A 24373-nucleotide genomic window follows, 5' to 3' on the forward strand; every position below is an offset into this window, starting at 1 on the left:
AAAGAATACAAAGTGTTGACTGCGTTTCTCTGCATCCTGTCACATTAGCTACAAGTTGCCCCTCTTGGCTCATCATTGCATTTTCATTTAGTCGCCTGTTACTGCCTCCACCACTCCTGCATACACTTATCATGAAATCACTCATGCAGCCTCATTGTTTGACATTTTTAGGGTTTCCACTTCTGCATGTTTTTTTTTTTAAATATTTATATATTTTAATAAAAGTGCAAGACATGTTTTTATCTGCTCACATTGCCTGGTTTTTTTTTGAGAAATTAAAATACACCTCGAAGACATATACTTGTCGGAACAACATGCATATTTTTACCTTTATCAAACATTTTGAGACAGAGAGAGAGACACGTAACCTGCTCTCTGAAAATGAACAGGAAGGATATTGTGGTTGTCCTCTTCTCATGGAAAGTAACCTTGATATCTTCCATCACTTTCCATAATTATCACTCTGACAGCTGTCAAGACGTCAGCCACGGTAAAGTATGATTGACATGGATTTGGTGAAGCTGATGGACAATTACAAACCAGTGGCCAGATATTGACGCACAAGAGGCATCTAATTTCAGTTAGAGGAGGCGTGAGAAGGACAGTCAAAAGACATGCAAGAGCTAAGAATATCAGGAAGCAGCAGTGTTATTTATTCTTTTGCTCTTTAACATGGAGCTGACAAAGACTTCAAATATGCTTTTTTTCTGCAAAATAGCTTTTGTGTTGATTAAAAATGTGTTGACTTACATTTGCAGTGAATGTGACATTTTAATGATTGCATTTGCTCAAATAGAGATTTTATTTTTAATGACAAAATATATGAAACCTTCACACTGGTCCCTTGTCAGTGGAAAGTTTACCACCAGCACTGACAAACAGGAAGGTGGTGTGTTTCTCTGTGTGTCACTGTGTGTGTGAGTTGCATCCCCATTGGTAGTACAGAGCATGATGAGGTCACAGCTTGGTAAAGACATGCAGGAGTGGCCGTTGTAGCTCAGTGTGTCTCATCCTCACGTCTTCACTCCAAGTTGCTCTGCTCTCTTCCTGTGCGCCTTTCTTTTCATCTTGACTTGACATGATGAAGACTGCCTGGCTTGACTGAGGTCTGAGGAGTCACAGGGTCTGCCATGTGGGTAAGGAGTACACGCTTAAGACAGAAAGAGACTTCACAAACTTGCCGCAGTCCTCCATTATTGTAATGACTGTTGAGGAAACATGGAAGTATGGTTGTTATTTGTCTGGTTAATGTGCTATCTGGCATTGTCTGCATTGTAAATGTGAAGAGATGGTGTGAGTAGGCCGGCACAGAGCGGCAGCTTAATGCAGACAGTCGAGGATGAATTATTCAGATGATAAAGTATTTCTGAATCATGTGAAGAGGGTTTAGATTAGTCTGTTGAAGAGAGTAAAGTATTGTCTTTTTCTTCATCTCCCTCCTTTTCCTCTCTCTCTCTCTCTCTCTCTGTGTGTGTGTGTGTGTGTGTGTGTGTAATCCTGCACTCTGCATCTGCATAGTTTATCATGAGTAAAAATTCTAAGAGACTGGACTGTCCTCATAAAGTCAGGTCGGGCTGATTTAGATGTTTTTAGGATGAGATGCAGTTTGTGCATTAAGCTCTGTTGGCTGAGTGTTTAATTGCTTTCTGAGTGGTTTCAGAGCAGGTTAGCTAACAGCAGAGAGACAGATGCGGTGTTCGGCTTCATTTGTTGTGCTCTGAGTTTTCTGAATGAGAAAATGTGTGCAAACACAAGCCAGACATGTTGTTTAAAGGCCTTCATGTTTGACTGATGGAGTTTAATGTGTGTTTCTCTATGCTCCCTTAAACATTAAGACCTATTGAACATGTTTTAGTGCAGTGTAATAAAAAAAGTAATATTATAGACCAAAATGTGCAAAAATAAATAATGCTAATTAAAAACAAAAATATGTTCTCTGTTATATTCTCACTGGATGACAGCCGTTGGCGCCAAAATGTTAACGTCTTTAGTGATGCACACAAGTGAAATGATTTAAAATTCAAATTAGTGTCAATAATTGTTTAAATTAATACCTTAATGACAGCCTTAAAATAAAAGTGAGTCAGTAACAATGAAAACATGCTGTAAGGGCCTATTTGATCATGTATGTAAATTACACTGAGGCTTACTGATTTTAATACAACCTGTTGGTGATTATTATTATTTTGGTATCATTATTATTGACTTTTTTCCACATTGGCTCTAAAGTAGATCATTGTGATTTACTGTGAATTAAGTAAGGTAGAAAGGGCAGCTGTGCTAACACATCGGGGCCATCATAATTAAAGTATTTTTTTGTCCACACATTGTCCCTCAGTGTGTAACACACTGCTCACAGAGCCCCATGGAGCAGCCTGAACATGACATCCAGTCCCACTTTAACCCTTGGTTGGTTCTTTCTAGGACTGTCCAACCTGAGAATGGTAATTTCAGGCTCAATCTCAGGTTCGTCAGCCCATGAAATGCTAACCCACCTCAGCACATTATAAAGAGAAAGGCAGAGAGAAACGCCGGACTGTAATGGGATGTATTTTTTTGTATTTATAGCATATAGAGCAAGATTTTAAATTATCTGACTAAGAGTGATGTTATTAGTGATATCTGGCAGGTTTTCATCCCCTCAAACAGAACAGACACTAATGGATTCCTCCAACACAACCAGTAGAGGGAGCACTGTCCACACTAACCAGACTAAGCAGACTTTCTACTGCTTTCAAATTACTTTTCAAAGCTGAATCGCCTGAATAAGCTTTGCAGTAATTCAGTTTTAATGTCCTCAGGTTGACTCGATCGTTTTGTCCCTTTTTAAAGACTGTCGCAAGTTTTTTCACAGTCGACCTAAAACGTGCACACTATCACACACATGACGGTATTAATTATTAATTATATTATCAGTTCTGCTGTGATTATTAAAGAATGGGGCTTTATTATTTCACATTATGATTGCTTTAATTATTTTCTGTTATTATATTTCATACATACCTGTATCCTGTAATGTATAACCACAAAGGCAGGCTACAGTTGATCAACATTTTTTATTTTTTATTTTATTTCTGTGAATATAAAGTGTGTGTGTATGTGAGAGACAGTGTGTGTGCAATATATGTATATTATGTATTATGGCATTATTTGAAAAATACATTAATTGTACCATCTGTCTATAGCGGAAGAGTAATTTCCTTATATGTCTTAAAAGCTTAGCGAGTGTTGCTTTAAATGTAGCACTTGCATTAAGTGAAGTCAGTTCAATCAGAAATGCATAAAAACAGCAATGTATCCTAAATAATTATCCGTGCTTGGTCTGGGGTTTAAATGCACCTGTTCACGGCCATTTGCAGCATATGTTATTTGCACTTCAATATCTATTCTCCTAACTAATACGGAAGTCATACAACCGCAGTCTGAGCGATTATTCATTGGTACATCTCCTCTTTGTTCTCTGAACTTGATCTGTAATACATCAGAATTTCATCGAAATCATGTCCATGGTAAATTGAACTGAAGGCATTCAGCCCCAGGGAGGACATTTTTGAAAATTTGCTTTTCCGAAGTAATTTCTGGTGAATTCTGTACAATGCCAGGTACATACTGTGTGTTTCTTTTTTTATCCAAGGGAAAAAAGCAATATCTTTGTTTTACATTCTGACCTCTTACTGAGATTAATATGTAATTCAATCTAAAACTCACAGGAATAAAATGAAGTGAAAAATGAAATGGGAGATCATCCACATTTTAGATCAGATCTTTCCAAACGTGTAATATATTTAGTACAATAGTTTCCAGTAACCCGGCAACTGTTTTATAAGAAATCACTTGTTCCAGATTATTTTAGTCCTCACAGAATCAGATAATGGACTAACAAGCAAAACATACAACTTTTCTCTGTGTTTGGGCTTTGTTATTATTAGCTTCTTTTTTTTTTAACAAGGGTGTAAACACTGATGTGTTTTTATAGTCTCACCAGACTGTACTGGCCAACTATTAGAAGACAAAAGAGGAGAGACGTGGTCTTTTTGTTATGTTAGCGCCGTAAACACACATTTGTCTTTAGTCTCAGTTTGTAATAATCGTGTTACAACTAAATGTATTCACACCGGCTTTCTGTCGGCCATGAAAACGGATTTAACAAACGTCCTTTCAGAGCAAAATGGCCTCGGACGAAATGGGCCGGAGAAGTGTGTGACCTCTGTGACCCTCCTTTCATCTGAGTGAAGGGTCAGATTGGGATCCAGCTCTCTGTGGAGAGATTAAACCCGGTCACCAAGGTAACATTATGCGCAACTGGGATGAAAAGGGTCACGCTGGTGAACACTGACTCTTATATTATATTACACAATGACTTTTACTTTAGATAAGGGGACATGTTCATTTGTGTAATCTTTTGTCATTTTTTTTGCTGTGTTCATTTGTATTAAAAAAATCTTAAATAAAACATTATTGTAGTTTTTTTTTCTATTGTTGCCGTGATAACTGGATTATTCTCCTTCTGGGTGTAGAACACACACTAAGACGTACGATATTAAACCTTTTTTTGGCAGCTGACGGCAGATGCATTTTTTTAAACACACTAACACAAACACTTTTCAATGATGCCTGTGCTCTTACCTGCTGATTAGAGCTACAGATTGATTATTATGATGGATTATCAAACATTTTTTTAAGACTGTGCCTGTTGTGCGGCATTTAATTCTGCACAGTGTGTAGGAGGAAAGACAGTTTAGAACTGCATTGAATGCTTTTTACAAAATGGCTACAATACTGCAAAAGATCATTCGATTTGTAGCGGCAGATACAAAACCTGATAGATAACCACCTCATCTTTGAGGCCAAAACAAAAGTTAGAAGGGTTTTATTATAGAAAGTCAATGAATAGGTGCAGCCACGGCGGTTAATGCAGCATAAATAGATGACACATCGCCACTATGTACTTTAATGATACTGATCATATGAGCATGTGTCTGTGCATCATCTCTCTGACGCCATGTGTGTGTGTGTGTGTGTTAGAGGGTTATAAAGGTGTGGTGGGAGTTGAGAGCTGAGGTCAGTTAGTTCCAACCTCGAGGAGAGCGCCGCCGCGGCCTTGGAACAGTGTGGGGGTGGTTCACTTCCCCTTTCCCTGCTTCACGGCTTCCTGTGAGCACTATAACCGTTAACCACACCCTCCTCCTCCTTCTCCTCCTCCTCCTCCTCCTTCTCTGGCCTACACCCCCCCTCACACCACCACATCAAGCCCTAGAAAACACTCCGCTCGCACACTGACTCTACCCTCTTTCTCCTTGATTCTCTGGCCAATGAACACACACACACACACACACACACATGCATACACATACTTTCCAACAATGGTCCTTTTCCTTCACACTTCTCTCTGCTTTGATTTTCCCTACTCTCCCTGACAACTGTCTATGTGTTTCTTTAACCCGCTCTCTCCCTGACCCCACGTCAGCTAATTATTAAGACAACTTACTGTGACTGTACGTGTTGCAGCCATTGCAGCAACGCAGGTAGGTTTGCATTCGTGACGGGGTCGCAGTGATGAGATATATACGACCATGTGATGCATCTCATTGAAAGACATTCTAAAGACACTGTCTGTGCTTAGCAACAGCTGAGTCACCAATGAAAGATGTTGGTGAGCGGAGTCTCCAACACTAAAAGAGACGAAATGAAAAAGAATAAAACAACCAAAAACAAAGCTCTGATCTGATTACATGTCACGTCCCTCTGTGCCTTATATCACACCTACAGTAGCAGCATTCCTACTAAACTCCCATCAGTCATTATGCTGCAGAGGAGCAGAATTCTGAACGAGATCTTGTGTGTCAGTGTGTATGTGAGTGGGCGTATATAAGCCTGTGGTCTGTGGAGGGACAGGAGGGACAGAAGAGTATGCGTGTGTACGTGTAAGTGGGGAGGTGTGTGTGTGTGTGTGTGTATACATCATGAATGTGAACACAATGGTAATGGTGTTTATTTGGGGGTGGGTGGTTGGGTGGGTGGGGGTCTACTCCTTCGAAAAGGGAGTGCTGTTCCCATAGGGAGAGGGGTGGAGCGCGTGGAGTGAGTGTATGTGGGGGAGTGAGTGTGGGGGCAGCTAGGCCATCTGGACTGTGAGGAGGCTGAAGAAAGGGAGAGTGTGTGTGAGTGTGTGTGTGTGAAAAGGCAAGAAGGAGGGAGTAAGGATGAGAAGGAAAGAGGGAGGGAGAACCAGAAGTGAGGTTGTAGGAGAAAGGCTGGAGGTACATGAAAAGCAACAGAAGGAGGAATGTTGCTTGTGGTCATTATGGCGTGGTAATACAACAGCACGCTGCAGTATGTATTGATTTTAGTAGATAGAGACACAATAAGTGTGTGAGAACGCATGTGAGTGTTGGCTAAGGTGTTTCAAAGCTTCTGCGCTCAGTACTCCTTCATGAAGAACTCCTGCCAACAGTTCATGTGCTAAATGATGTGGCCCTAAATGAAAAGAGAGACAGAGTGCAGCCTCAGATGACAGGACCTGAATAACATTTAAGCATAATCTGTTAATTTATTATTTTCTGTGTAGACACGGGCAGCAGTCTTGTTGATGTTGTCTGAGGTTTTGCACTAATAAACTCATTTAACGCCGACACTGTGAGGTATTTTGAAGATAATTTGGCTCGACCATTGTATATGTGTGCTGATTCAGTTATAGAACAAAATAAGGTCATGAAGAGGAAATCCTTCATTGAAGCACTAAGGTGTATTTATAGCTCTTAAAATTGTGCAATGGTGCATATGTTATATACCAAACAACCAACCCAAAACCAATGGCAAACTGGCTGTCAGCCATATTGCATTGTGGGTAATGTGGAGTCATGTGGAGTGAAACTTTTTGTCCTCTGAATGATGCTATCAGGTAGAATCCTCGTCTTCAGATTATAATCTTGGAGGTAACACTGTAGTGCTTCCAGCATTCTCACACACACCTCCTGTTAACCCAACACAAACTATTTGACTGTATAAAATCCCGGGGACCTCAGAGCTGTTTATGGAGCCTCAAGGCAGTTGTCTGCTTCAGTTGATAATCCATCCTGAACAGTGACATTTAATGACTGCTAATCTTCTAATTACTCACTACACATTGTGTTGCATTGTGGGATAAATTCGAGTCTCTCTGGGCAATCAGGCAAGACTATAAAATGGCAGACACTCTAAATAATGTTCTTTACAGTTTATAGTAAATGATTACTCTTTAAAAGGAAGTTTAGTGTAAAGTGCTCTTAGTGGAAAATCAAAGTGACTGTTATGTTGTTCAAGCTAACAGATGATCTGCTGTGTTTAATCTTTTCAATACAGAATAAATGTCCTTAAATGTAATTTCTGTTCACATTTTCTTAGATTACTCAAAGTGAGTAAATATATTTTAAACACTGTTTAATTTATTATATCACTATTATTGTGTGTAACAGTGTTTCCAGACATTTAGTTAATACATGTTGGCCTAAACTATGCTACTTATTATGCATGTTGTAACTTGACTGGTCTTCACACGGATAGAATTGTTTAGCAATTTAGCTTATATGCTATCAATGCAAAAAGGGTCATCTGCACTCAGTTAGCATTTCAGCTAGTAGGTGGCTCTGTCAGCGTTTTTCTGTGTACATTTGAGTGTACGGTCACTCATATCTCGCACCCCACTCATGTCTCTACACGTATGCTATTATTCCCGAATGGTTTTTCTAATGCCCTTGAATGGCAGGTTGACCCCCCCTCCACCTCTCTGACCCCTCACTATAGCTCCACCTCCGCCTCCTCCTCCTCACTTTCTTTAACACATCACCCCCTGCACCCCCCATCTTTTAGCCACATCAACATTGCCTCCTTCCTTTCCAGTTCTCCCACAAGACCTCACCCCTTCTATAACCTCCTGTCCCCTCCCCTGCCCTGAGCTCCTCAGGTCCTCCGGGCTGAAGGGTCAGCACGGGTCGGGAGCTCGTACCTCCCCCGCTCATGCTCTTTTCTCCCTCTGCTGACCCCACTCTTGTTCTATCATAGCTTTGTCCATCTTTTCCTCCTCTTCCCTCCATCTTTCTGTCCTTCGTGCACCCTTTCAACTATTATTTGACCCACTTTTCCTCTCTTCGCCTTCTCTGCTCCTCCACTGGTTCAAGCTGTTCTTGGATGATATTGATTGGGTTTTTATTCACCTTCATTCACATCCTCTCTCTCTCTCTCTCTCTCTCTCTCTCTCTCGTTCTCTCTCTCTCTATTCTTTTTGTTCCCCAGTGTACTGTAATGCTCAGACCTCTTTGATCTGTGTGTTTGTGTCTGTCTATCTACTGCTTTCCTAAATGTCTCCATTTACTGTAAGCTCTACCACCATGCTGCGCTCAATTTCTCTCTATTTCTCTATCCTGAACACACACACACACACATTCTCAGGCTGATGTTTAAAAAAGTGCCTCCCATGTCTAACCTGACTTGCGGCTTACATTTTATACATTTATCTGACCTGTTTGTCTATTTTTTGACGCTGTGTGGTTGTGTGTGGCTCTGTGTGTACACATGATATAAACCCACATGTTTCTCCTGGCATGTTAACACTGAGTCTTATGTGAGACTAGTTTTCCCAAAGGCCATCGGTGTTAAATCATCATTTTGAAGAAGGACTGTGCTGCTAAAAACCTTGAGTACTTTAGGGGATTTACATTCAAATGGACACACACACACACACACACACACACACACACACACACACATACACACACATACACATACATACATACTCACAGAGAAAATACAAACACAGCCAAGGGGAGGGGCTGTACTTTACCCCCACATGGCTGAAGGGAGAGGAGATGAGGTACAGAAAAAAATTAGAAACCAAATTAGAGGAACTGGTCAGGCGAGGAGGAGAGGCAGAGAGGAGCTGGAGCAGAGGGAGGGGTGGAGATGGTTGAAGGAAAAGGAGGGCTAGCACAAACAGAGCCAGTGACCTGAGGAGGGAGTGTCTGAGAGCCTATAACCAGCATGCATCAACAAGAAGGCTGCTGAGAGGACAGAAATACAAGTTAAAACAGGGAGAGCAGCCCCAGAGAAAAAGAGCAGGGCCACAATGTCGAACATGTTGGTTGGTGTGAGTGGTCTTTGTCCGGCCGTCACCCTTTGACCTCTCTGTGTGAGTGCCTATTCTTACACAGCAGGCCTAAATGATCCCAACAAAAGCCTCACTTGTGCCCATCACTCCCTGCCCCCATGCTAAACTCTCCCTCCCAGCACATCATCATCATCATCGCCGTCACCCCCTCACACCTCAGTGAAACGCAGGTCTGAATGCACATGTGCCTGACAGCAACCAGATAGTATTTTTAAAAATGCACACAGAACACTGCGACCTCCTGATGAAACCGTCTCCTGACTGGTGCATCCCACGCCTTCCCAGTCAGCCTCTCCTTATTGAAGAAAAGTCAGCAGGGTGGGGCTAGGGAATCATCTTATCATCATCATGACTTCCTGTTTGTCAATGCAGTTTCTAATCGTCACATGTGCAAACTACATCAGCATAATGCGTGATGAATATCCCCCACATAAAATAAACCCTTCCTTGGTGGGAAGGCAGTCAAACTGGGATATATTACAACCTCCTACAACCGTGACCTCCGCCCCCATCCTCTTCCAACTCTTCCCCATTCACCCTCTCTCATCCCTTCAGCATCTTCTTCTCCCTTTTCTGTTTCCCTGTCTTCTATTGCCTCATCTTCTTTCTCTTGTTGGTGTAAGTAAGCAGCTTAAACACCTACAGGGTGTGACATTGGGGCCCCACGCGCCTCCGAATGCAGTCAGTGCAGGCGGGAGAAGGCAGCGCTGAAAAGGAGAGCGTTTCATCCGTCTATTCTCTCCTCCCCTGCTCTGCCTGGCATCGACGGTGCGAGTGTGGTTAAGGCAAAGCCAAGGCTGTCCCCTCACATTAGCCGGGGCTGAGCCAGACAAGCCGTCAACCCCCCCTCCACACACCCACCGCAAGACTGTCCTCCACTGCTCATCCTAACACCACCTCCTCCCCACTTTCCTCTTTCTCTCTCACTCTTTCTCATCCTCTTTCCTCACTCTCCTCCGCTCAGCTCAGCTCAGCTCTGCCATGGGCACCGGTCCCCAATCTCCAAGGTGATTATGACAAAAACGAACGACCCCCAAGAGACGGGGCCAGCAGAGATAAGAGAGAAAGAGGAGGATGGCAGAGGGAGAGAATGAAGAGGTGGAGGAGGAGGAAGGGATTGGAGATGGATGATGTAACAGAGAATTTTGGCTGTGCATTATGATTTGGGTTGAGAATTTCAGAACCAGGAGTTCATATCAGTCCACATCTATCTATAACTGAAATATATTTCTGTTTTAATGTAGTTTTTGTGCCTCCAATACTTCAGAAAACTAGGCTAGATAGATAGATACTACATGATTACATAAAAAGCACAACTAAGACCCTGGCTCTTCCATAAGGGTCAAAGATAATTTGTTGTGGTCTGGAATGGGGTCATGACCCCACGTGGTCAGCAGGGTCAAATCAAACAGCAGCACTGAGCTCAAGAAGGTCATTAAAGAGACATAATCCTGATGGGGTAGAAGGCGTACAGAGGTAGGATGCTGTTAACCCCTTCCCCTGCCTCCCTCCTTGAAACGCAAGGAAGCAATGAGAAAGGAAATGTAGTGGAGGAGAGGAGATGAGAGGTCATATTATTGTAGCATAGCAACCCAGGTTTCAGTGTGGGTTGAGGCAAGCAATAATATATAATATTGCTGAGAGGTTAGACAGCTTAGAAGAACCTTTCAAGATGGATGTGGAAAGAGAGGTGCACTTTCTGCGCCGAAGAGGGGGAGGGAAGGTAGTAGAGGCGGTGGGGGTGAGCAGAGTCGGTAGAAAAAAATAGCCCAATCCTCCCATCTCCATCCACTCCCCCCTTCTTCTTCTTTTTCTCTCTCTCTCTCTCTCTCTCTCTCTGTGATACTATGTTAGTCTCCCTCTCTCTATCTCTCTTTCCCTCCCTCTCCCTCTCTCCGCTCTGTGCATCATTAAAACAAGCAGAGTAGTGTTCAGAGCGTGGGGCTGAACTGAGACGGTGACCTCCACAATAAGAAGATGTTCTTGCTTCGGGGAAGAGAAGGTCGTTTTGTACTCCTCTCTCTCTCTCTCTCTCTCTTCCTCTCTCTCTTTTTCTTCAACTACTTCCAATGGAGTAAATGAGATTTGGATGGGGGTAGGATAGTGGAGGAAGGGATCAAGAGGGTAGACATGCAGACAGAGAAATCCGAAGATAGCAAGATGCAGGGGGAGAGAGGGCAGTTTAATGTAGGATTCATAACACAGAGAACTAGAATATGATAAACAGGAATGATCTGAATTCCCCTAAAGTAAAGTGACTAGCGGGGTTAGAGCAAGGCTGGCAGGGTCTGAAACCACAGAAATAGGCATGAAAAGCCTCAATATGAGTCTGCCTATTTTTCATTTGGGAGGAAGATCCCTCCCCTGAACTGGGGGAGGCTGCATCTGTTTTGTCCAGACTGTGAGGTCAGCCAGGAGTAAATCTTATCAACAAATAGCATGACTTGAGGGGTGATGAGAACGCTATCTGCAGCCCCATCCAGAGGCATCTTTTCATCATATATACATACAACAGGCGCAAAGGCCAGCGGCTGTGGGGAGAGCAGGAAGTCCTACGGGTGACACGAGGACAGGCAGCGTCATGAACAGCCCCCTCCTTCACACAGGAACAAAATGTGTGGGCACAAACACATTCTCTGTATCCTCCAGATGATTATACATCTTTTAAATCCCATAACCTTGATTCATTCTGCTTTTCTTGGTGTCATCCTTCGTTGTATTTCATTCATTTACACTTTCTTTGACAAATCTACTTATTCTTTGGATTCGTTTCCTCCTTTATTAATGCCATCCTACCTTCCTTTCCTCCTTTGCTCCTCAGTCCTTTCCTTCCTCTCCTTCTTCTTCCTACCATCAGTGGAATTGGTTCCCATACTCTTAATTTGCTCTTTCTCTCCGAGGGAGGACTCTTTATAAAAGCCTTGTCGCTTCCCAATACTGATTTGAGTATCACTAAGCTGCACCTTCACACATATTGTTGCCTCACACCTTGTGCCAAATATTCCTTTGTAAAGCCTTCCCCCATCCTGTGCCTGCACCTGGTAGAGATAGTGTTCTTTCAGCCGCAGGCTCTGCCTTCTATACAAGCAGGGCTAGGATGGCACAAGCAGCACACAGCTGTTCCCCTTGGTAAATTGATAGTGAAGGGTAGTGGATGGGGCTTTGAAAACGCCTTGTGCTATTTTTATGACAGTTGTAGATTTTTTTGCTGTTTAATTCAATGTGACCAATTACGCTGCTGCGTTCCTCAGCAGGGGGGCCAGGCCGGCAAATTAATGCTTGACTTCAAAAAGTTTTCCTAAAGTGCGTTCACGTTCTTCATCCTTTTGTCGCCACACGGAGAGATGTTTCTCTTCTCTGTGTCTGAAAACAACTTGCTTATATCCATTATTCAAAAGTCAAACTTTGGGTGTGAAGAGCAGAGTACACACACAAAAAGAGTGTGTTTATGGGTAAGCAGCAATTCCGTGTGATAAACTGACCCCCTCCTCAAAGTGAGCGTGCACACAAACACACAACTTCAACACACTCATCACCTTGTGTTTCAAGGACTCTTTGTGGACATAAGTAGGTTACCACACACACACACACACACACACAAAGGCCGAAACCACTGTAATACAAAAATCCTGCTTTTCCCTCTGACCATTCTCTTGTGAGTGGATTGCCATGATGAGTGTTCCTGGGACTGAATACATGTGTAAGTGGCCTAATGACGCCTAAACCCATCCATGAGCTGACAGAGGAGGAGAGAGCTGGAGAGAGAGAGAGAAAGGGGGAGGAGTGGGGTTGATGGGGGGGCGCCAGGGTCATGCTAGTCGTGTCAGGCGGATTGTAAGGCCACGCTGGCGTGAGGGAGCACAGCTTTGAGTAAAGCAGCTTGTTTCAGGCAGGGATTGTGCTTGCAGACCCTACTTGTAGAAATGAACTGTGTGTATGTGTGTGTGTGTGAGTGTGTTAGAGAGAGAGAGAGAGAGAGAGAGAGAGAGAAATCTGTGCCTGGGCATTACAGACCTACAGCCTTAATCCACATGGCCTGACATTCTCTGTTATCCGGCCCTCGGCAGCCAACTACCCAGACTGATGGAGGCACGGCTCTACCCCCTGCTGTGTCATGCCACACATCAATCTATCTCCAAACACTCAACAATACACATATACACAGTTGTACATTTTTTGCAGCGGCACCCACTTTCTTCCCCATAAGTTTTTCCCACTTCCTCAAACCTACAACGATTCCTGGTCACAGCTTACTTGCTCTTATTTCCTAAGAAACAAGCCCGCCCACAGTTCCTCATTAGCACAGACATTCAAAGTTCACTATGTGTGCACTGACAGTGACAGACACACAAGTCTGTAATGGTTTAACCCGATCATTCATGGAAAATCATGGAAAACATTTAAATACAGCAGTATTTGCTACATGCAGTACTACTTTTACATCTGTTGCATTTCTAAGGCACAGATATAGATAAACTAATGTCCTCCATCCTTCCTGGAGTTGAAAAATCCAATTCGCCTGTAAAAACTGACCATTTTTTGGCAATGGTATAAAGTCAGAACATATTATGTTAATTACCAAGTGCCATCAGGGAGCACCTTAAGGTTCATTGTGTTAACCAAGGTAACTTATGCAGGTAAAGATGTTGGAGATCAAAACTTTGTGATTAAAAGACTAGCTGCTACCGAGTACTACTGAGTGACAGCTGTCTGGTGGAAATTTATTGGAATGGACAGAATGCTGAGAAAGTCAGCAGAGTGGAGAGAGAGGTAACAGGAAGCACTGTTGGATTGAGAATTGAAAAAAAAAAGTAACAGTGATAAGTGTCAGGTTAAAATTTCTGTGCTGTACCTGACTGGCAACACAAGATTAGCAACTTATCTTTGACTGAGCAAGACATAAAGCTGGTGCCAATCAGCCAGAACAAGCAGGACTCCCATTTCCCTGTCTGCTGTGCTTCATTAATGGTCTCATGGCCCCTCAGACTGAGACACGTTAAGGGATGTCTGATAAGTTTGTTCTCAAGTAGAATGGAATGAGCACAGCTCTCGTTACAATGACCATGCAGCTCAACTTAGGCTTTATGGACTTTTTTCAACCTGAATGTATACAATAGCTAACTCTGTGGCCGCCATGTTGATGGCGATGGTGACACCATCATCTTCTGGAGGTTTAAGACACTGATGTCTGCATGCTCCACAAGGCCAAAAAATAAATATTAATCAAACAAAAACTAACCTCTAATGCACCAGCTGCAGCAGTTAACTGAGGTTTATGTGTTATTGCACCATTTATCTCTCTATGCAGTCAAATATCATGCATATGTCAGTATTCCTCTGCAGAACCTTGACTTTTTAAATTTTATGTACAGTATATTACAGTACTTATTATAATGCTTTGTATTTTAAATACAGGATATCTAAATGATTTTATTGTTGTGCTTCCATCTCTGTGTGCTTCCATACTGAGTACATTGTATCACACTACATGTTTTATCTTCTAGCTGAGAACTTTCCCTTGTTTCTTCTTCTTTGTTGTCTGTTTGTTTGCCACCATATAATTTCCCCCCATCGCTTCAAAACATGTACTTAGAAAAAAATCCATGTGCAAAAAAACAAAAAAAAGATAGAGGAGGAGAGGTCAGGCTGAACTGGAATTACCCCAGACATTTTGCCAAAAAAACACTGGCTTGCATGCTGCAGATCACATGGCTGTCATAGGTGTTTTCCAGCGAAACAGTGTCAAACTGTAAAAGCCAGTCTCCCTCTTTTTTTTTAAATGTGAATGACTGGTGTTTTCTTGTTATTGCCACAAGAGGGGGTAAGTTACAGTAATCCCCTGGTCGTTACTCAGCCCTATGGCAACAGACGCACAAGGTAGAAGCCCCCACAAGACGCGCAGGACTCATGACAACCCAACACCTTACATCATCACATATAATTGTATTATTATTAATATTATTATTGTTATTATTCTTATGAGTATTATTATTAGCTGATTTTGTTTGATAGGAGCAGGACTCATCTTAGATCTGATGGATATACGCACGGTGTGTGCGCTCACGTTGTCTCATTTCCTGACTCTGCCCAGTGAAAGAGAAAGAGAGAGAGAGGAGATACGGGGACACGGAGAGAGAGAGAGAGAGAGAGAGAGAGAGAGAGAGGGAGGGAGAGAGAGAGACATGCACAGAGGAGGAGGAGGGGGAGGCTCCTGATACCAAGACACGGAAAAGCAGGGGAGGGAAAGAGAGAAAGAAAAAGGGGCTGGTGGAGGAAGAAGAGCGGGGAGTTGGAGAAAACGGGGAATAACACTTAACAGAAAGCAGACAGAGAAGAGGAAGGACAGCACCTAGTGCTTTGGACATCCCCTCCTTTCTTCTCTCAGGCTGTCACACCAGATTGGACTCCGAAGGACCGACACCGCGTCCACCCCAGACCCCATGGGGTAACAGGTATGTCTGACTTCCTTATATTCACTAGTGGTCCCTGCAGCCAGCGTTCAGCCGCGCTCTCCTGCTAACAGGTTAGAGATTTCACCCAGACGCGGCGCATATCGCAACATTTCCACGGCTTTATGTCATGTCAACAATTAGTTTTCTGCCTCACGGAGCCATCGCGTCTAACAGCTGATAGTTGGTGGGCGCACAGGTTGGAGACAATGCAACTCCTCGCAACCGCGGTACTGTTTTTAGTTTACCCATCGGAAAGAGAAAAGCGACTCTATGGAGGCCTGCCTGTCTCTTTCTTTTTATTCCAGTCCACTGGCATCATGTTAGCCACGGCATGAGTGTATTTTGACAGCAACGTACCCGAGCGAGTGAGCAGGCGACAGTCTGAAAGTACGCCTACCTGTTCCATACGTGACAGCCAGCTGTCTGTTGCGCTTGTTGATATTTGGAGAGGCTGTCATTCTTTGACGGGATACGCACATTGAACGTTTCACACATCATGTAGCGGATTATGGAACACACACACACGTACAAAAGCAAATCAATTGACATCTACTTTGTGACGCGTCTGAACATGTGCTTTAAAAACTGCTTTAAATGGAAATGATTTGTTTGTTTGCAGAAGTACTTGTAGGAAATTGTCTTGTGTGTTTAATAATATTAGTGAATGACACAACACACTTTTAGAAATAACTCCTCAGTCATATGTGACACTTTCGGGTGTTATTTTGTGTTTTTGGGCTTTCACGTCAGCTGATCGGTGGATCCCGGTGAAATTCGCAAAGTTTTGAACAGCATGACAACCTAGTGCCACACTGGCTGGTGGGAGGAGGGGGGGAATTCTCATGCACACATATCGTGCCACAAGAAAAAAAAAAAAAAAACACGGGTGATGATGCTCCGCGCAGCCGTCTGGAGGGGATTCAAAATGAAAGCGCATGGAAGACAAGGGCTTAAACCCTCCTCCCTCTCCCCTCGATTAACCTCCAGATGGGGGAGGTGGAGGGGAAGGGGGGGATTTCTCCAGCTGGAAATTTCTGCTGCGTCAACACCCAGCCCTAGAGTAGCAGGCAAGACATGGGGGGGATTTTTTTTTTGTTTCGGGTAATTTTTTTTGTGTGTGTGCGTTTGTTAGTGTTAGTGATTGTTCAGGCACAGCTGATCATCATCTGATCCGCGTTGAGAGTTGAGAAGTGTGTGGCGTCAAGTGTTTTCTCTTTATTGGCGACTACAGGAGCCGAAAGCGTCTCCTGCTTTGGCCGCTTGTCAGTCTGTCTCCCCCCGTTGCCGTGTGTCTCTGTCTGCCTGCCTGTCTGCCCTCTCAAAGCCGTCTAGTGCCCCTTCTTCCTCCTCCATTTTCTGCCATGCTTTGCGAAGCGAGAAGTGAACGAACCCCCACATTGTCTGTGAAGACTGTCGTGCACCTCACAGCCAGGTGAGTGCACGCCAGAGAGATCTTTACATGTGTCGCCAGTTGTCCTCTCAAACTTCTTTGGTTATTTGTAACTTTTCAGTTTCAGCTGGGTTTAAAGTGCACCCCCCCTGGCTTCTGTGTACTGCCTTAGTTAGATCTAGGCCTCTTCCTCTGTTTGACATCAACTAACTGGATCTCTGGGATTAAGAGACCATCAAGCCATTTTTCCAAATTGTCTTAGTCCTCTCTGGATTTGTGTAGTTGTTTTGTCCTTCTTACTACTGAGTTAAGGATTGGCGCTTGATATGATAAATCCTCCCAAAGTCTTTTATTCACTAATTTAATTATCCAAAGCTTGTGTGTGTGTGTGTAACCATGCATGTGTGTGTCCATTCACTTGTCCTCCTGGGGAGAAAGCTCAGATGTCTTGTCTTCAACATATACACAATCCTCAACTAACACAGCAAAGCAAACAAACCTTGCAAATCATAAACCATCTCCCAGAATGCTTCATGTCTGCCCCACTTGTCGTTCCACGCTGAGGTTGATTCCCTGAGGTGGAGTGTTATTATTGTTATTGCAAGAAAGAGTGGACATCAGTGTGTGTGTCTCTGTGTATGTTCCATGGGGAAAATATAATACAGACCAAGACAACGGCTACAAGGATGAGTGGAGGAGGAGTGTAGGCGAGTTCGGCCGAAAGATGGAAAAAATATTAGCAGCGCGTGTGCTTGTGGGATTGCAAAGGAGGGTTTTTGAAGCACTTTCCACTCACGCTATCTCGCATGAATGAGGCTTTTTTTTTTCTTTAAAGTTGATTAAACACGATAAGCTAAGTTAAATGACTTTCCTGTCGTTTTCTGGTTTGAGGCTAGAAAGTTGTGTGCACTTGTTTGTCAAAGGTGGTGGAGGTTGTTCAGGCTGAATATTATCCACAGCCTGGACATTTGTGGGGAAAATGTGAAGGTGTGGCAGAGTCTGAAAGAAAGAGGGTGAGAAATGAGACATAGGGGCTTGTTTTTTTTTTGGGTGGGAGTCAGGTTTGAAGCTTGACATTTGTCTTCTTGCTGTGTGTGTGTGTGTATGTGTGCATTGTGTGGGTGGTGCTCAGTGCTAGCATGCATTTGTGGGCTGAATTGTGTGGTAGCAAGTTAGTCGGTTTTCAGCTATGCAGACCCCGGGGACTGTACTACACCCTTACAGCAGCATGTGTGTTTATGAAGACAACACGACGACACTCTGCGCTGTGAGTTTACTGTATATTACCTAGAAATAGAAAAAGAGGGCAAACGCTCCATAAAAACAGATTTTTCCCCTGTGAGCAAACTCCATTCATCTCTCTCTCTCTCTCTTACTGCCAGTCTTTTCATCCCGATCGCCCCTCTGAGCTCACTTGTTAATGGGAACACCTGTTTGGCTAACATGCTGCAAAATGAACCGTTTACACTCACATCCGTTTACACTCACATGTACATACCTTACATCCCTCTGGAGTCTTCTGACAACTCTGTCTGCTATTGTTAATAGTATCATTCTCACATTTATTTGGTTTCAAGTCTGGTGTATACACATATTAACCCCCCCAGATCCGAACCAGCTCCATCCCCCATCCTTTAATAACTCCCAAGGCCCTTTAGCCCAACTGCTTCTAGAGCTCATTGTGCAGTGCTGAATACAGGTGTTCCTAATCCCCATGGGGTTACACAGAGGCTGTGGGGGATGTGTGTGTGTGTGTGTGTGTAACAGCTGGCTTCCCTATCCACCTATCTGACATGCTCATCCACCCCCCCCTCCAAACAGAGAGTACAGGTGAGTTTATCCACACAGCAGACCACACAGAAAGTATTCTCCACCACCTCACTAGTCTTTCCACATAAGTGTTAATATTTCATATGCGCATGCATGCTTTCACCTACAATAAGATGTCAATGAAAACAATAATCTCTTCTTCTGTTCCTGAATTTTAAATTAGAAGTTAATTTGCAGCATTCGCTCTAATTTTCATAATCAACAAGCACGAATCAAACGTCCTGCAGCAAAATTATAATTTGGTGCTAAAAATAAAAGCAAGGGGAATTTAAAAAGGAAAAAAAAAGATTTTGTTCTCCTCAGGAGTTGTTTGATATTGCAGAACACCTTTTGGATCACACATTCCTGAGACGAACAGATGAGGGATTTCACTTTGTGTGCTTGAAGCAGGGTGTGTTTGGCTTTTATTTAGAAATGCACAGCAGAGTCGCTGTTTTCCACCACCTCATCGTGACACAATGCTTTATCAGGAACATGAATAATTTTCTGGAACTTTTTATTACATCAGCTATCGTTGCAACACAGCTCCCTGTATTGTATTTCTGTTTGGTGGTTAATGTATTTTTACACATATTTTAATTAGCTTTATATCTGACGCTAATGAGAAAACAAAAGTATTTTTTTCCTTTGTTTTAGCCTCCTTGTTTCCAACAACTATACAATGTCAACGTTTTTTTTATATTAGGCTTTATTAAATTAGCAGCAGGAAGATTTTGAAATTCTTTTTCCTGTCTTTGAATGATTACAACGATTCACAAGACATTCGCTACGTTTACGTGCACAAAATCGTCTTTTTCATGCAGTCATTTCAACATGGCGAGTGTATTCTGTGCTTACTGTGGTTATCAGTGTATTTTCTGACAAAAAGTATGCTATCTTTATGAGGTTGGCAGCATCTGAGGTTAAAAATAAAGGCCAACACGCATTGCCAAAAACTACAGTTCCTTGAGTGTTCATAAATATTTTTCCAGTCCAGTATGAAAAATGGTTTGGATTTGATCGATTGTATGGGAGTCAATACTTATGGAAGTATATGGGAGTGGCTGCTTTCAGGTTGCTAGCTGTTTAAACAGATGGGGGCTCCGTTCATGCTCCTCCTCTTTGCTTCTTTTTGAATAAGGCTGGAGTGGAATAAGTCTCTGATGGCCCACACTCGGTGTCAAGCTGGGAGGAGGCCATGTGTGACAACCCACTCATGGTGTCAATGCAGTCAACTCGATAAGAATTTTGCTATTTTTGAAATATCAGAATACATATGATAATGTGTTCAAAAGATTAACACACTTGAGGCACCCTTTTGTGCGTTGACATGGAACTGGTTAATATTTTGTTTATCCCTGAGTGGTTGTAGTTGTCATGTTTTTGGCTCTGTGTTGTCAACGTGCTGGTTGGGAACCCTTAATGCAGTATAATTACTTTTCAAGGCAGGACTGGTAAACCAGTGGGAAAGAAGTGTCTACATAAGCACGCACTCTCACTTGAATTGCTTTATCAACAAGAGAGTTTGCGTCCTGAGCTCTCCACTTAGTAGAAAGGTCACCATCTTTTTAGTCAAATTTATATAAGCTATTAAGAACTTCAAGGTTTTGGGATGAAAAAAAATGTCTTTGTTGAAGTCTGGGGGTTTGAGAACTGCTGAAAGCCTCATATAAGTATGCGGTTGTTAGTTGTTATTTTCCCCGTGAAAGAGTTTGTCTTTTATACACACAGTGTGAACATTTGATGAGAAATTGAGCGGCTTTGAGCAAATACATCTTTAGAAACAGTCAACTAGCCTCGGGCTCTGGCTGGTGAGAGATTTCCATATCAAAGCTCAGGTGAGAGAACGAGACAGGGGAGGTAGAGAGAGGAAGAAAAAAGAGGGAACGTGAAGAGAGGGAGAACGGAGGGGGGAGGAGGAGGGGATGGATGGGTGATGAAATAGACATCTACTCCAAAGGAGCTCTAACCCTTGTTATTCTGTCAGTTTTTTTTTTGCGCTGTACAGTTTAGTCTGTGTGTGTCAGTGCTGTCTGTCTAAATCTAAACTCCTGCATTAAAAAAACACACACACCGAGGGAAGGTTGGAACGACTTGAGTGGGACCTTTCTCTACTACCACACAGATACGTTGACTGGTGCTGACCGCAGAAACCCTGTGTGGAACAGAGAACGGTTTTTCTCTCACTAACACTGTATAACATCTGACCTGGAAGCTTCTGCCAATATTTGGATCCCTGTTTGATATTATCATTGAAGCATAAAAACATCATTTTCCCCGGAAATATTCCTCTTCTTTAGCTATAAGTATCAGACCTGACCCCATGGAATTGATGGCGACACTTTAATTAATGGATGGAGTTTTGATGCTTTCAAAGATGTGTGTGTGTGCGTGCATGTGTGTGTGTTTCTGACGAACATTATTCTGCTTTGTAGAGTTTTGTAATCCAGCCATGGACTCAGGCTAGAGTGCTAAAGTGCTGCTAACAAGGCCTGTTTAACATTCTCTCCCCTGCTCAACATACAATTATTCCACTTCGCTGCCATTAACATGTACAGTAGGACTGGGCTTTTAATTGGCCTGATATGACTAATGCCAGATCAACTTGGATTTGCTAATTAGTTTTTGCTTTAAAAGTGCCATCAGGACATGAAATATTCATTGATGTGAGGTGGAGCGAGGACTGTGGGTGGTATTAGTGGGATATTAGTGGTATAGGCAGCCTGCTCCAATGTGCCGGGAGAAGAGATTGAACCTACGTTGGCCTGTTGTGGTCGGTTATTCATACTTTGGGTGAGGTGTTAGTTTTTTCGTCATAATTTTAGACACCCACACATACACAAAGAGACACACATTCATACCGCTCACGCATACACACACACACCACCACCTTTCTCAGCATCACAAGGCCACCTCTTCTTCTCCAGCCCCCACCTTTTATCTTGCCCCCCCATTCCCTTCTCCCCTTCCCATTATTTCATCCCTCTCATCTCACTTTCTTTTTCTATCCTCACTTTTTTTAAACGTTCCTTTACTATAGCCCCCCCCCCTATAGCCCCCCATCCCCCCTACCCACCCCCGTCCTCCCTGTGCCCTCTGTTCCGTCCCAACCGCATCACCGTTACTTTTTTCCCTGCTTCCTCCTCATCCTCATCCTCCTCCACCTTCTCCTTTTCTTTTTCCCTCCCACTCCTTAATCTTCCACCTCTCCTCCTCCTCCTCCTCCTCCACCCCCTCCTCTGCAGTAAGTGGGCCAGGTGCCTCCTGTGGCCTCCCCTACTCCATTTCTCATTTTTACCCTTCCTCTACTCCCTTTCTCATTTTTACCCTCTCCCTGTTCCCTTTCTCATTTTTATCCTTCCCCCTGACCCTCACTCATATTTATACATTCTCTTAATGTCATCCTGTTAAACACATAACCACAGTTTCAAGATTTTCTCCAGACAACACCTGCATTTTTCTGTCTGATCCAAGTTAGAAAAAGTTTTCTATTAAGTTGAAAGGTGACGTTTGGATTTAAGATGTTTTTATGAGCTGACCCTTTGTGTATAGGATAGAGCAGCTCTGTCATTGTTGCTGGACATTTTATGAGCCCTTCTGAATCAGGGTAGTTCCCTTTATGAGCATGAAGCCGACGCACATGTAAACAGAAGTGAGCAGGTTCACATCCCTTTTTCGATGGCAAGGGGTAAATTTCCCCATGTGCTGCTCCTCCCGCTGCTCTTTCCAATGTAGTATTTGCACAAACACACACACACACAGACACACACGGAAACATACAACATGGAAGTGTCATTGTTGCTGCCTTTTTGTTCTCTTCTTGCTGTATAAATGTGCAAGGCGAGCTGCCAGTGCCTCATCTTGTCCTCTCTATTTTCTTGTTTTTTTTCCCCCACTCATCCTCTTTTCACTCATTGTCATTCTGTCTGCCTTTGTCTCTGGCTGGCTCTTTCCCGTGCCCTCTTCTTTTTACTCTCTCTTTTTCACCCCCGCAACCCACCCTCCCCTCCCTCTCTTCGTCCTGTCTTCTATCTCACCTCCCCCCTCTTGGTTGTTTTGGTGTGTGCGCTGGTGTGTCACGAAGAGGGTGGCAGTTGATTGGTGGTTGGTGGTTTGGACAGACACCTGATACTGGCACTGCCTCACAATGTGGGAATGTGTGACTTCTTCAAAATTAGGTTTCTGAGGTGGGTGTTGTCCTTAGCGATGGTGAGCGCCATCATCGTGAGAGTTTACAGCACAGTGGTCCTTTTGTCTCTCCCTCTCTCTTGTGTTTCTTATGTCTGGCTATGACACTTCTGTACATGAATTTCCAGTCCTTTCCTTTGCTGTTGGTGGGAAAAAAAAGCAGCAAGAGTTCCAAAAGCCTGCGAGCCACAGCGGCTAGTTCATAATAGTCAACAGGTGACAGTCAAAATGTCAAAGCGCATTGAAGTAAACAGTCCCTGAGTGAAAAGACAGACAGACAGATAAGGAGGAGGAGGAGGGGTGACAGGAGTGAGGATCCAGGTGAAGCATTTGTCTGGTCTGACTTCGCTTTTTGTCAATCACCGTGGACATGTTAGCCTCAAGCCGCGCGGACGTCCATCCAATTGTATTTTGAAAAGTCACTTGTTTTAATCAATTACATTTCACCAAAAGAAACTTTTCTTGGAACTAACTTTAGACCTGCAGTTTGTAGTTAAAGGTGTAGCACTCTAAGAAGGGGGACCTAAGATGCAGAAGCTGCTGCATTTGTGTGGCCATAGTTGTGCACATCTAGCTGAATGACGTCATGCAGAACTTGCACATCTCTTTCGGAAAAAAAAGATGCAGCATAGTCTCTAGCATGCTTGAATCAGACGTCCAATTTATTGTTTGGACTAGACATCGGAGAGGATGATGGATTAGACAAGTAGGCAGCTTCAATGCTGTCTACTGAGAAGAAGTCTTGATCCCTTCAGGAAGCCATCTTTGACTATTTTATCAATCACCATGTAGGTTGGTCTTTGAATCATACTGTCTGTGCACTGCTGTTTCTGTAGTCCATGTTAATTGTGGTTTACTCTTCCTCAAACTGACTGATTACATAAACTCAATAACCCACTTATTATTGTGGCTACCTGGTTAACCTGCGTCAGACAAAGATCATTCTTCTTCCTAAAGCTGTTGTCTTCTCTTTCTGTCAACAGCCTACAAACTTCTAAAAGGCTTTTTGTTATAGCATTAAATTGCAGGAGGCACAGCTCAGAAACAAAGAGCTTAAATGATTTTGCTTCCTCACTTATCACTATTAGAATCCGGTTAGCAGTAGAGCCACTGCTGAAACGATCAGTGAAGGGGTAGACCCTCTGTATCGACACTGTGTATTGATGAACACCTGTAGTGATACACTATGCGGCATATTGAACTCTCAAGTCTCGTGAACAAAATTGAGCATCCGCCATGTCTTGTTCTCCAGAAGTCCACTAAGTAAGGCTAGAGCAGATGGAGAAACCCACTGATGCTGTGCAGCCATCGATCCCCAGCTACACTGATACTGCTTCTATGTGTTCTATTCTTCTTCTTTTGCAGCTTCACTGCTATTTTTCTTCCATCTCT

The 24373-nt window shown here is 43.2% G+C and overlaps 1 protein-coding gene across 4 annotated transcripts in view; it reads left to right on the forward strand.

Annotated features, from left to right (window-relative positions):
- Nucleotides 1-15315: 15315 nt before the first annotated feature.
- zbtb46 (zinc finger and BTB domain containing 46) overlaps nucleotides 15316-24373 on the forward strand; it is a 56255-nt gene continuing 47197 nt past the window's right edge. For 3 of the 4 annotated variants that reach the window (XM_028409842.1, XM_028409839.1, XM_028409840.1), the window contains exon 1: nucleotides 15316-15594. The gene's annotated coding sequence lies outside the window, so the exon portion shown is untranslated. The remainder of the gene's footprint in view (nucleotides 15595-24373) is intronic. The other variant, XM_028409841.1, reaches the window with a different exon arrangement.

This window comes from Parambassis ranga, chromosome 7, assembly GCF_900634625.1.
Source record: "Parambassis ranga chromosome 7, fParRan2.1, whole genome shotgun sequence".
Lineage (NCBI taxonomy): Eukaryota > Metazoa > Chordata > Actinopteri > Ambassidae > Parambassis > Parambassis ranga.